Source organism: Molossus molossus, unplaced genomic scaffold (assembly GCF_014108415.1).
Source record: "Molossus molossus isolate mMolMol1 unplaced genomic scaffold, mMolMol1.p scaffold_m16_p_7, whole genome shotgun sequence".
In the NCBI taxonomy this organism is placed as follows: domain Eukaryota; kingdom Metazoa; phylum Chordata; class Mammalia; order Chiroptera; family Molossidae; genus Molossus; species Molossus molossus.
Genome location: NW_023425401.1, coordinates 93,760,609 through 93,772,136, shown reverse-complemented (window position 1 = coordinate 93,772,136; position 11,528 = coordinate 93,760,609).

Genomic DNA, 11,528 nt, shown 5'->3' with positions numbered 1-11,528 from the left:
GCCAACTCCAGCAACTTGTCAAATGGACTCTCTCCCCAGAGGACAAAATCTCAGGTAAAGATTAAAGTCCTTTTGTGCTGAGGAACTGCCTAAGGCTACACAGTAGGAAAGAAGAAGGAAGACTACTCTCTGCCCCAACCTCTGGCTTATCAGTAACCATTCACAGCTGTCTGGGCACGTGTGGGAGAACCCGACCGACTGCTTGCAGATCCGATTATATAAAGCTTAAATGTCACTATTTAGAGGCTCGTTTTCACATTCTAAATTATGAATTGGAACATCTAAAATACATGTCGTAATGTAATAACTATTCATTTGGTTGGCTTTCCAATACCTATTTAGCTATATTGGTTCCCTCAAATCCAAATCAATATATTTTTTTTCCCCTTGGCTCATATTTAAACTGGCCCTAAAACTCAAAATTTCTCTGTATCTGCTTATAGTTTCCTGAGTTATCCTCTCCCAAAGCTTTTATTCTTATAATCATGGACGAGATGTCCCCCAATTGTTCCTATTAAGGACTTTCTATCTGTTACCATCAGAGGGCGACTTTCCATAATTTCCTAGGTCTAGGCTCCCTCTTGGGGTATAATTACAAATTGCTCCCTAATGTCATTCCTTTCCTCTTCCATTAAATCTCTCCGGGACCCAGTCATTTTCCCAGACCTACTGTCATCAAAACATCTCCCCAACCCTCTCCTGGCCTAGTCCCCAAATGCAGAAGCAGTTAGGTCCAGATATTCAATCAGAGGAACATTCTTCTTTTGTTTCATAGAAGACAAGTTATGACATTTCAGATCTCATATCTTCCCCTGAGTATCAATCTCTCTTTATTCATCTGTGATACATCCCTAGTTTGCCTTCTGTCATTTCTAAAGCTAACATTCTCAAGTCCTAGTTATCTCTTTATTTGAAACACCCAGTAGATTGGCCTTACCTCCCACTGTTTCTGGGCCAGTCTGACTCCCTAAGTAAAGATGCACCAGATGCTGATTCTCCACACTGAATTTTCACCTTTTGAGACGGTATTGTTTCATTCTTATCATAAGCAGAGGCCTCTTTCTCTTCGTGTAGTATTGCTACACTGCGATGGTATTCACAAACATGATTACTAACTAATGGGCATATTGGGGCCAAACTGAGAGCGCAGAGCAGAAGGTGGTAGGTAGGAAAGTGCCCCAGAGAGGCTGTGGATAAGCCATATAAACCCCTTGGTATTAGTTTCACAATGATTTTTTTTCTTGTACCTAGAATTTCTTCTTTAAGATGAAGATTAAAAAGGAAGAAAGTTTGGGATGGCTATCTAGCAACACCAACAAAACCTAGCGCTAATAAATCAAACCTAAAAATTTCACATAGTCTACATGGACCTTTTCAGTTGAGTTTTTAGTTATTCATTCAATCAACAAACATTTGCTGAGTGCCTACTGTGTACCAAGCACTGATGTTCCAGGCACTGGGGATGTAGTAGAGAATGAAGCATGAAAATCCTTGCCACATTCGAACACATTCTCATGAGGCAGATGGATGATAAATAGACAAATCTATAAATGCAGGTAAGTCTAAGGGTTTTGAAGAATAATAAAGCATAATAAGGATATAGACTATGACCGGAAGAAAGTACCCGTGTAGGACGGCTCTAGAAGTTCTTTTATAAGGTTACAGTTGCCCAGAGAAATGAATGAAGCGAGGGAGTAAGCCATAGGAATTCTTGGTGAAGAGTACTCCAAAGAAGAGAATTAACAAAAGCCCTGAAAGGACTTCTTGCTATTCCCTGGATCTTAGCATGTTCAAGGAATAGAAGAAGTCTGAGACGGCAAGAGACACGGACATGATGGAGAGACTGGCAGGCCACAAAGCTAGGGAGGGGCAGGGAGAATCACATGGGCTCTCATACAACATGATAGGAATTTGAATTTTTTTTTAATCCTCACCTGAGGATATTTTTCCATTTTCTCTTCAGATAGAGTGGGAGATGGGGAGAAAGAGAGAGAGAGAAACGCCGACGTGAGAAAGACACATCCATTGGTTGCCCCCCTCACGACCCCAACCAGGGCCGGGGACCAAACCTCAACCCAGGTATGTGTCCTTGACCGGAATCGAACCTGAGACTCTTTGGTCTGCAGGCCGACACTCTAACCGCTGTGCCAAACCAGCCAGGGCTAGGTGTTTGCCTTTTATTCTAAATGATATAGGACGATATTGACAGTTTTCGAGCAGAAAAATTCTGTGATTTTTTTTTTTTTTTTTTACACTAAAAAATATTTATCACCCTGGCCAGTTTGTCTCAGCAGTTTAGCGTCAGCCTGCAGACCAGAGTCCCGGGTTCGGTTCCCGCTAGGGGCACGTACCACCAAAAAAAAAAAAATTTAATTTATTTACAGAATACATTTGCTTCTTTCTCTCCCTTTCTGTGTGACTTTTTCACCTCTCTGGGCCTAATTAGGTGTTCACGAGGACACACGAGAAGTAGGCCCTGCTTGCGAGCTCTGGGAAGCAGCATACTTAGGCTACAATTCACAGACGCTTCTGAAGGGCCTGAGAAAGGTTATTTAGAATTCTTTCTTATAAAATGCCTATGATTTCTTAAGGGAGATAGAACTGATACGAACTGCCAAAGCACAGGCTAGTCTCTGCCTGATACATTATTGTTCCTTCCCTAACATCACTTTTCCCCCCTCACACAAAGATGATTCATCTCAAAGGAAGCTACCGTTGTGTTCAGGCAGCCCCAAGTGAAAGGGGGCTTGGCTTGGGCAGGGTGGTGTGGCTATATGCTCTGGGATTCAACCCAAACACAGACTGATCCCTCCTGCCTGTGGGGTTTCTGACTATAAGAATGGCCGCCTTACCGAACTGGTGTGGCTCAGTGGTTGAGTGTCGACCCATGCACCAAGAGGTCGCCGGTTTGATTCCCGGTCAGGACACATGCCCAGGCTGTGGGTCCAATCCCTGGTCGGGGCATGCAGGAGGCGGCCAATCGATGTTCTCTCTCATCGATGTTTCCATCTCTCTCTCCCTCTTCCTTCATCTCTCTCTAAACAATAAAGAAAAAAATAGAGAAGAAAAAGAAAAGCAGTCCCATATGAAATATATTTGGAAGATGGAATCTATAGGACTTGATGATGGACAAGTTGGATGTGTAGTTGAGGGAATGAGAGAAATCAAAGATACCTCCAAAGTTTTTGTGTCTAAACAACAGAATTATTGGCAATGCCACTTACTGAGATAGGACAGACTACAGGAGGAATGGGCTTGAGGGGACGGAGAATCAAGAATTATTTTGGATCTGTCAAGTCTGAGATGCCTGTCACACGTCTTGAAGCAGATATAGGCCACAATTGTGTCTATCCTAACCCAAATGTAAGCTCCAAGAGGGCAGGGCCTTCTGTCTGTTTCGGTTACATCTGTATCCTTGGAACATAGAAGAGGCCCTGGCAGGTGTTTAGTAAATATTTGCTGAGCGAATGAATGAATAAATGAATAACATGAGCCTGAGGCTTTTGTTGTTCGAAGTCCTGGCCTGCAGCCCTTGCTGAGCAGAATGCTAAAAAACAAACTGCGGCAAAAAACAAAAAAGCATTTATTAATGCCTAAAATACTGAAGTCTGGGTGTGAGGAGTATCTTCCCTCTGTCAGAACCCAAACCCAAATTTCTGGATGGGCCTGACACACGGAAGAAGAAAACAAAGAGAACAGAGGGCCGGAGCCTGAACAGGGGAGTGAGCCACACCCATTTAAGTGATCTTTTCATTTATGGGATCTTCCCAAAAAACAAAGGAAATCCAAAGAGTGATATAAATGTCCTTCTTGAGGGAAAGCAAAGTAGAACAGGGAGACAAAAAAGGGGTCCTCAAGAGCTTCCTCCCCACCCTCAACCCCCATCCCCCAAGCCTGTGAATATTGATGTTTATAAAGCTTTTGCTAGTATTGAAATTCAATATGTGGTTTGGTATGAAAATGTAATGTATACAAATATATGTATAGTTTACATGGTTATGCATTAGCCTATGTCGCTGTTGCTGGCTACCACACCAGGCAAAGAGTGGTGTTATTTAGAAGAGATGGAAGGACCCCGAAAATGTTAAAATTGACTCGGTGCTAGTCGCCCAGAGTCTTCCTTATGTGGGTGGACTCACGTGTGACACCATGTCTCCGTTGTCAGGGTAGAATTCTGTGAAATTACAAATCTTGCTTGGAGAGCCCATTCATTTCCTAAACGATTGTCTTACAACAGGGTCTTCAACGCCTGGACTTAAAAGCTAAGAACCCGTGACCTTGTTCTCTGGTTTCATTAAGCAGAAAGGCTTTCGGGAGACACGAGAATGGAACATGTCAGTGGGGCTGCGGCGGTGCCATGAACGGAAAAGCACATTCTCTGTTCCTTCATGCATCATCCCACCATATTTGAAACATTTAGAAATTTGCCATGGTGGGCATCTCCAGTTCTGAGGCTTTTCCTAAGATTGCTTTCCATCCCTTACTCTCTCTCTCATATATTTAAAAACCTTAATTTTGTTTTTGCTTTTTGTTTCGCCTTTGGTCCCCATATTCCTGAACTCCAGTGCTAAACCTGCTGAGTTCTGCATTGAGAGACAGCTTCTGTTCTTTCTCGTGAACAGATATCCCTGTATTTTTAACAGACAGGTCTACAAACACATTTTGTGGCCTTGAATTTCTCAGATTTCCAATCTCCTGCTCTTTTTTCTATTTCTTTCTTTCTGGCAGTCTTTCTTAGCCCCCTATTTATGCCAGAGTGGCTATTACTTCTGCTACATTCATTAACTCTGAAAATCAATTTCCATTCATTCATCGCTGAATAATGCTAGTTCTGTTCAGATTTGGTGTTGGTCAACAGATGAGATAAATGAACTTATAAACCCTGGTTCTACTCTGCCCACGGATGGCAGGCAGGTTGCTAGGCAAAGTTCTGTTCTCAGGCTCCACTTTCTAGCAAGCTTTCATTTTTGTTCTGCTGAGGACATAACTTTCTGAAACCCGTTTCCTGGTTCTTTGGTATCTGAACCAATATAGAACATTAAAACTACAGCTGTAGCCAAGATGATGAAGGATTTGAGGTACCAAACATATCTCCTCTCCTACAGGTTCTGAAGAAATTAATATAAAATTTCAATAATCAGATAAGCCCTGCCTGTGTGGCTCACTGGATTGAGTGTCGTCCCATGGACTGAGAGGTCCTGGTTCAATTCCAGGTCAGGGCACTTGCCTGGGTTGTGGGCTCGGTCCCCAGTAGGAAGTGGGCAGAAGGCAATCCATCAATGTTTCTCTCTCACATCAATGTTTCTATCTCTCTGTCCCTTCCCCTCTCTCTAAAAAAAAATCAATAAGAACATTTAAAAATCAGATAAGTTCAAAATATCAGGGTTTTTTGTTGTTGTTAGAAGTTTGGTTTAGAGACTGTAGCTGGAGCCTGAGTATAAATTCGGATTCCTAATCCATCCCCCTAGTCACTGCTAAATAATAGGCCACTCCCTGACAAAGTAAGAGCCTCCCCAGGTAACTTACCAAATGTTGCCGGCAGGCTGTTTGAGAAAGAAAGAATGCCCAGCATTCTCCACCACGACTGTTTCAGTTCAGAAGGAAAGAAGGCTCATAACAATACTATAAAAAGGGTAGTCGTTTCTATATCGTATAGAAGTTTCCGTTTCAGAAGTCAGAGGGAAGGAAGAAAATGGTTCCACAGAGAGTTCTTCCTGCTTTGTGCCCTCACTTACTGTTCTCTGCAACTAAGGTCACATTTCCCAGAATGCACTGTGCCACCACTTGCACCCCATCCTTCCTTGCCCACTGTTAACTGAGACGTGAGTTCTGATCTGGGCATGGAAAGTTGTGGAAGTGAAGGAATGATCAACATCCAAAGAGGAGTAGAAAGGGATGATCAATCAAGTTTTGGTTGTTCTAGAGTCCCGTCCCCCCCCCCCCACACACACACACACACTCATATGTCAAAAAAGAAAACCATCAGTAGAGAATGAGTGATGCCTTCATTATCTTTTTAAAATCTTTATTGTTGAAAGTATTACAGATGTCCCTCCCTTTTTTACCCACTTTGACTCCTTCCTCCTGGCTCCCACCCCCTCCCCATCTGCCTTCACTGCACGATTGTCTGTGTCCATCGGTTACGCATAAACGCAAGTACGTTCTTTGGTTTATTTCTTCCTGCACCCGCCCCCCTTTCCCTCTGAGGTTCATCAGTCTGTTCCCTACTTCCATGTCTCTGGATCTATTTTTTTCGTCAGTGTTTTTTGTTCATCTTTTATCAGATGGTCTCGATTCAAGCAAATCTTAGCTCTGCCATGAACTCAGGCCTAGTAGGTTTTCTTCATTCTAGAGGTATTTACTTTATAGCTGGTCACACTGAATTGTTTATTAAGCTTTGGTAATGTATGTGAGTTTTTAAAAAAATCTTTTTCTATACTTTCAAAAGTTGCAGTATAGATGCTTGGAGGTAGACACTCTTCTCCCTTTTTTATTATGTTGTACCTTCCTGTGATTTCTGTGGCTGCTTTCTCCTGGTTCCGCTCCATCCTGTGGCTGCTCCTTCTCCGTGCCCTTCATGTGCCATCTACCCATGATGCTCTTCCTTTGGTGTCTGCAGCCTCTGAGGCTCTGTCCTATGCCTTGGCCTCTGCTCAGCCCACCCTCTCCTGCTTGATCTCATCTACTCCAACGGCCTCAACCAGCACATATTCCTGAGGCTGTCCCCAACCTCTCTCTCTTGAACTCCAAACCCATATTTTAAACCATTTACTAGACAGTCACCCCCATCTGCACCGTATACTCAACTGACCGAAATCGAAATCATCATTTCAAACTTGGTCCATCTCCCTTATTCTCTAATTTGGTAACTTGTACTTCCATTCTCTCAGATAACCAAGCTAAAAATGTGGTATATCCATCAGCCCATGGATTCAATTGATAACCAAGTCCTCTTAATTATGACATCTTTCAAATATTCCTTTTTGATCTCTATTGCCAGCAACTTACTTTGGAGTCTGTATCAGTTTAAGTTTTTTGGTTGCAAACAACAGAAAAGAACTCTGACTAATTTAAATAACAAAAAAAGAGGGAGTGCATTTATTTGAAAGGATATTGGGAAAGCTCACAGTATTGAAGGGAAAATTGAATAACCATGCTTCAGGGTGGACTGGATCTGGGGCAACTCTGGGGACCTCAGTGGGTGGAGCTCAGTCTTTGGTCTGGGACACTGCATATGGTAACTCCGCCACAATCAGCTTCCATCTCTGTGTGTCTTTATCCAAACTTTCAGATTCCTGGTAGAGAGAAGAGGGTTGACCATCCAGAGTTAGACAACAGGGATGAGTAGCACAAATCTGTGAGCACTACAGATCCTTATAATTTCTCAACCCTTTCTCAGTACTGCCATAGCCTTCTCAAAGGCCTCTGCACCTTTCCAATCTATACTTCCTGCATCTCTTCAATCTATAGTTTACACTGCCACCATTTTCATATGTCTAAAATATATATTGTTCAATGTATCTCCTTAGTTAAAATTCCTTGATAGCTCTTCATTACTCGTAGAATAACTTACAATCTTCGATCAGGGACTTCACTCTAGGATTTGGACCCTAGCTACCTCTCCAGTCTCAGCTTTTGCTACTTTTCTGTTAAATCTCTCTCTCTCTCTCTCTCTCTCTCTCTCTCTCTCTCTCTCTCTCTCTTTTCTTTATTGCTATTAGAGAGAGAAAAGAAGAAGGGAGAGGAAGAGAGAGATAGAAACATCGATGAGAGAGAACCTCGACTGGCCGCCTCCTACATGCCCCCCACTGGGGATCGGGCCCACAACCTGGGCATGTGCCCTGACCAGGAATCAAACTGGCGACCTCTTGGTGCATGGGTCGATGCTCAATCACTGAGCCATACCGGCCACGCCACATTTCTCCTTTTAAGGAGCTTACTGCCCAGGAGGCAAACAATAGCTGTATATAAGTATAGGTTGGCCCTGGCTGAGTAGCTCAGTTGGTTAAAGTGTTGTCCCAGTATGTTCATTCATTGAGTGTGGTGGGTTCAGCCTCCAGTCAGGGCACATATAAGAAGCAAGCAATGAATGCATAAGTAAATGGCACAACACAGCCCTGGCCAGTTTGGCTCAGCGGTTGGAGTGTCGGCTTGCAGACCAGGTTCGCTTCCCGCTAGGGGCACGTACAAAAAAAAAATGGCACAACACAGTGATGTTTCTCTCTCTCTCTCTCTCAAAAAAAATTCAATTTATATATAGAAAAGTATAGGTAGAACTACAAGTTACTATATAATGTCATGCACAAAAAACAGTGACCCTAGGTTAAAATTTGGGATTAAATTAATCTGGAAAGTCTTCTCTGAAGTAGTAACATAAAGAAGATGATTCAAATAGTTTCAAGAGGGTAGGAGAGTGTTTTAAGTTGGGTGGGGGGTGTAGAAAACACTCACTATGTTTGAGGAACAGGGTGAAAACACTGGCCAAGGTAGAGGTTGATTAAGATATGGTGTAAAGGTCAGAGTGTGTGTGTGTGTGTGTGTGTGTGTGTGTGTGTGTGTGTGTGTGTGTGTTTACAGGAAAGTCATAGTTTAGGGGGAAAAAATGGAGCAGATTTGGTTTTCTTTGTGCTCTTCATTCTCTGATTCCAGCATAGAACACCTCTGCATTCTAGAGTGCCTGTTCATCACAAACTCCCAATGGTTCCTGGAATCAAGAAAAGAATAATTTAAATATTTTCAGAATGGAAAATCTCCACATCAAGGAATTTTCTCTTCCTCTCTAAAGTAAGATGTCCTGATATCATTTAAGGTATTATACACCAGATCTTTCCTTTCTTATTTTTTATATAGTTTTTGTGTTTATGTGATTTTTTTTTTTTTTTTCCTATCATGGGTTCCAGACAAGCAGCACAAGACATGTGTCTTTCAATGGGATGGTTTCTATTTATTTTCGTTTTGCTATATACATGAACTGGAAAAACTAAACGTGAGAAAAGGGTAAAAGCTCATTAGTCTATTTCCCTCTAAGGCAGAGGTTCTCAACCTGTGGGTCACGAACCCCTTGGGGGTCGAACGACCTAAGACATAACAGTAGCAAAATTACAGTTATGAAGTAGCAACGAAAATAATTTTATGGTTGGGGGTCACCACAACATGAGGAACTGTATGAAAGGGTCGCGGCATCAGGAAGGTTGAGAACCAGTGCTCTAAGGGAACTTTCAGAGTTTAGTTCAGGCTAGTCATAAACTTTAGACAATCATCTTCAGGGTTTCTGTCAGGACAATCAAACTAGATATGATCCTAAACAATCACCTATTGACACTAACATAAATCTTTCCTCCAAACCCATGGACTTTACAGGAACTTGAGCTGATAAGCCTTAGGAAAGTTCTCCTTAATTGTCAAGGCCCCCCAGATTTGATTCCATCCTACCCATCTACTATTAAGTCTTTATAGTAGCTACTTAAAACAACGACAAAAACAAATAATCTTCCGGTTAGGCTACTTCACAAACCATCCTACAAGGCCCAGCTCAATTTCCACACCCTTTGGGAAACATCTCCCCCCAGCATCAATCACTAACCTCTCTTTTCTCTAAACGGTAGGTTCTAAATCCTCAATTCTTTTCTTCCATTTCTAATTATCAAAATGTAGCAACTCCCTGGACAAACAAGTCTGCTCTTCCAACTCTCTTCCCATTACTGACACATAAATTTAATTTTATTTTAGGTCTTTGTGTAGGTAAATCTCATCAACATCGTGGAATTAGAATGTTCCCTTCAAATCATTTAGTTAACTCTCTACATTTTTACAGATGAGGAAGTTGAGGCCCCAAGAGATTTGTCATCGTTGTTTCAGATTTAACAATTACTTTCTCCTCCCTGCCCTTATTTATCAACTAAACTTAAGTTCTTGAGGGCTAGGATTATCCTGTGTGTTTTCTGCATTCACAACAGCTCCTATCGGTCTTCTCTTGTTTCCCATACAGGATCAAGAACGGGACTGGGCACACAGCGTATGCTAAGGAAACAATGTTTGGATTGAACTGAACCCCTACAGAATGTGGACCATTTAGGGGCACTGAGTTTGGTCTCTGGGTGAATAATTGCTTCAAGTTGGCCCACTTAGCAGTGAGCAGCAATGAGTCAAAGGAAACCTGCCAAGTGTGTGGTCTTGTTTGCCCAACTATGTTATAAATACCATCTTACACAAATTTATTTTGTAGCCCCTAGTGTTTCCAACAGTGCTAGTCACAGAGTAAACCCTCATTAAAAAGGTTTCAATTGAATGACTGTCCTGAGATCAAAAACCAGATCTTGGTCTGTGTTTCATGTAGCAACTGGAGGAGCTTTGCCAAAAGAAAAACCCCAGGCTGTCCGAGATAGTCACTGCTGGGCTGAGGAAGCATTTTTCATGCAGCAATATGCCTTAAACTGGACTTGAAGAAACGTCTGGAATCTGGTGCTACCTTTTATTTACCAAAGATTTATTCTGAAAGTGGTACAATAAGAATTATATTATTAATAGATAACCTAAGGCAATAGGACACATCAAAAGGGCACAAACTTTAAGATGTTAATTGGGATGAATTTATTTTGGTCTGTCCACAGTGCATCACCTGCTTCCCTTCAGACTATTTTTAAGCCATCTGGCATGAGGTGGAAGCAAGAATTCTTTACATGGGATCTGAACCTGAATTTGGGATTATTTGTACCATGCTATAGCCAACTGACCCACTAACGACAGAGCTTGGCTATTTCTACTTTTCTTATTTTGTTCCTTACTCTGCTACCTTCATTTTTAAAGGAGAGAGGTCTAGTTGAGGTAGTTGTAGGATCCTACTTAATTTGGACTAGTTTAACCCCTGCAAATGGAACTATCTCCAAGCTGGCCACTCATTTTAGTCATTAACCCAATCTGACTCCTGAGCATCTTTCACTATGTTCAGGAAGTAAATGAGTTTAGTAAGAATCAGTCAAGGAATCCAAAATATTTTATTACTAAAAATGGCAACTTCTATCCCTTGCCCTCTTTCCCGCAAAAGGAGCTAGTATCTGGGTGGGGGATGGGAAAGTAACTGAAAGCACCGAGTATGAGAATATTTACCAGTGATTATTATTTTTACTACTCCATTTCTAGGAAGAGAAACTTAGATGTGGTTAGGAACATGGGGGAGCCGGTGATCCAAGCTTGGGCATTAAAAGTGGAACATTTATTTGTGATGTTCCACTAACTATATTCCTTCTTGCGGAATCATTGGCTAATCATTGGTGCAGGCAGAACCATTTCCATGTGGAGAGGCAGGTAGGCATTCCAAAGAGTAAGTCATCTGCAAGGGTATGGTGAGCGTCCAGCGGCCTAGAAGAAGTTCTGTAAGCAATCTACTAGAGTACTTCCTTTAGTGGCCTGAAACCCCTACTTTAGAAGAAATCAACTCATCAGACGTCTTCAAGGGGTCCCACTTGCTTAACTCTTCAATTTGTGGGATAATGAATCCTATTCTTTACAACCCATATGTTTTTCAATTT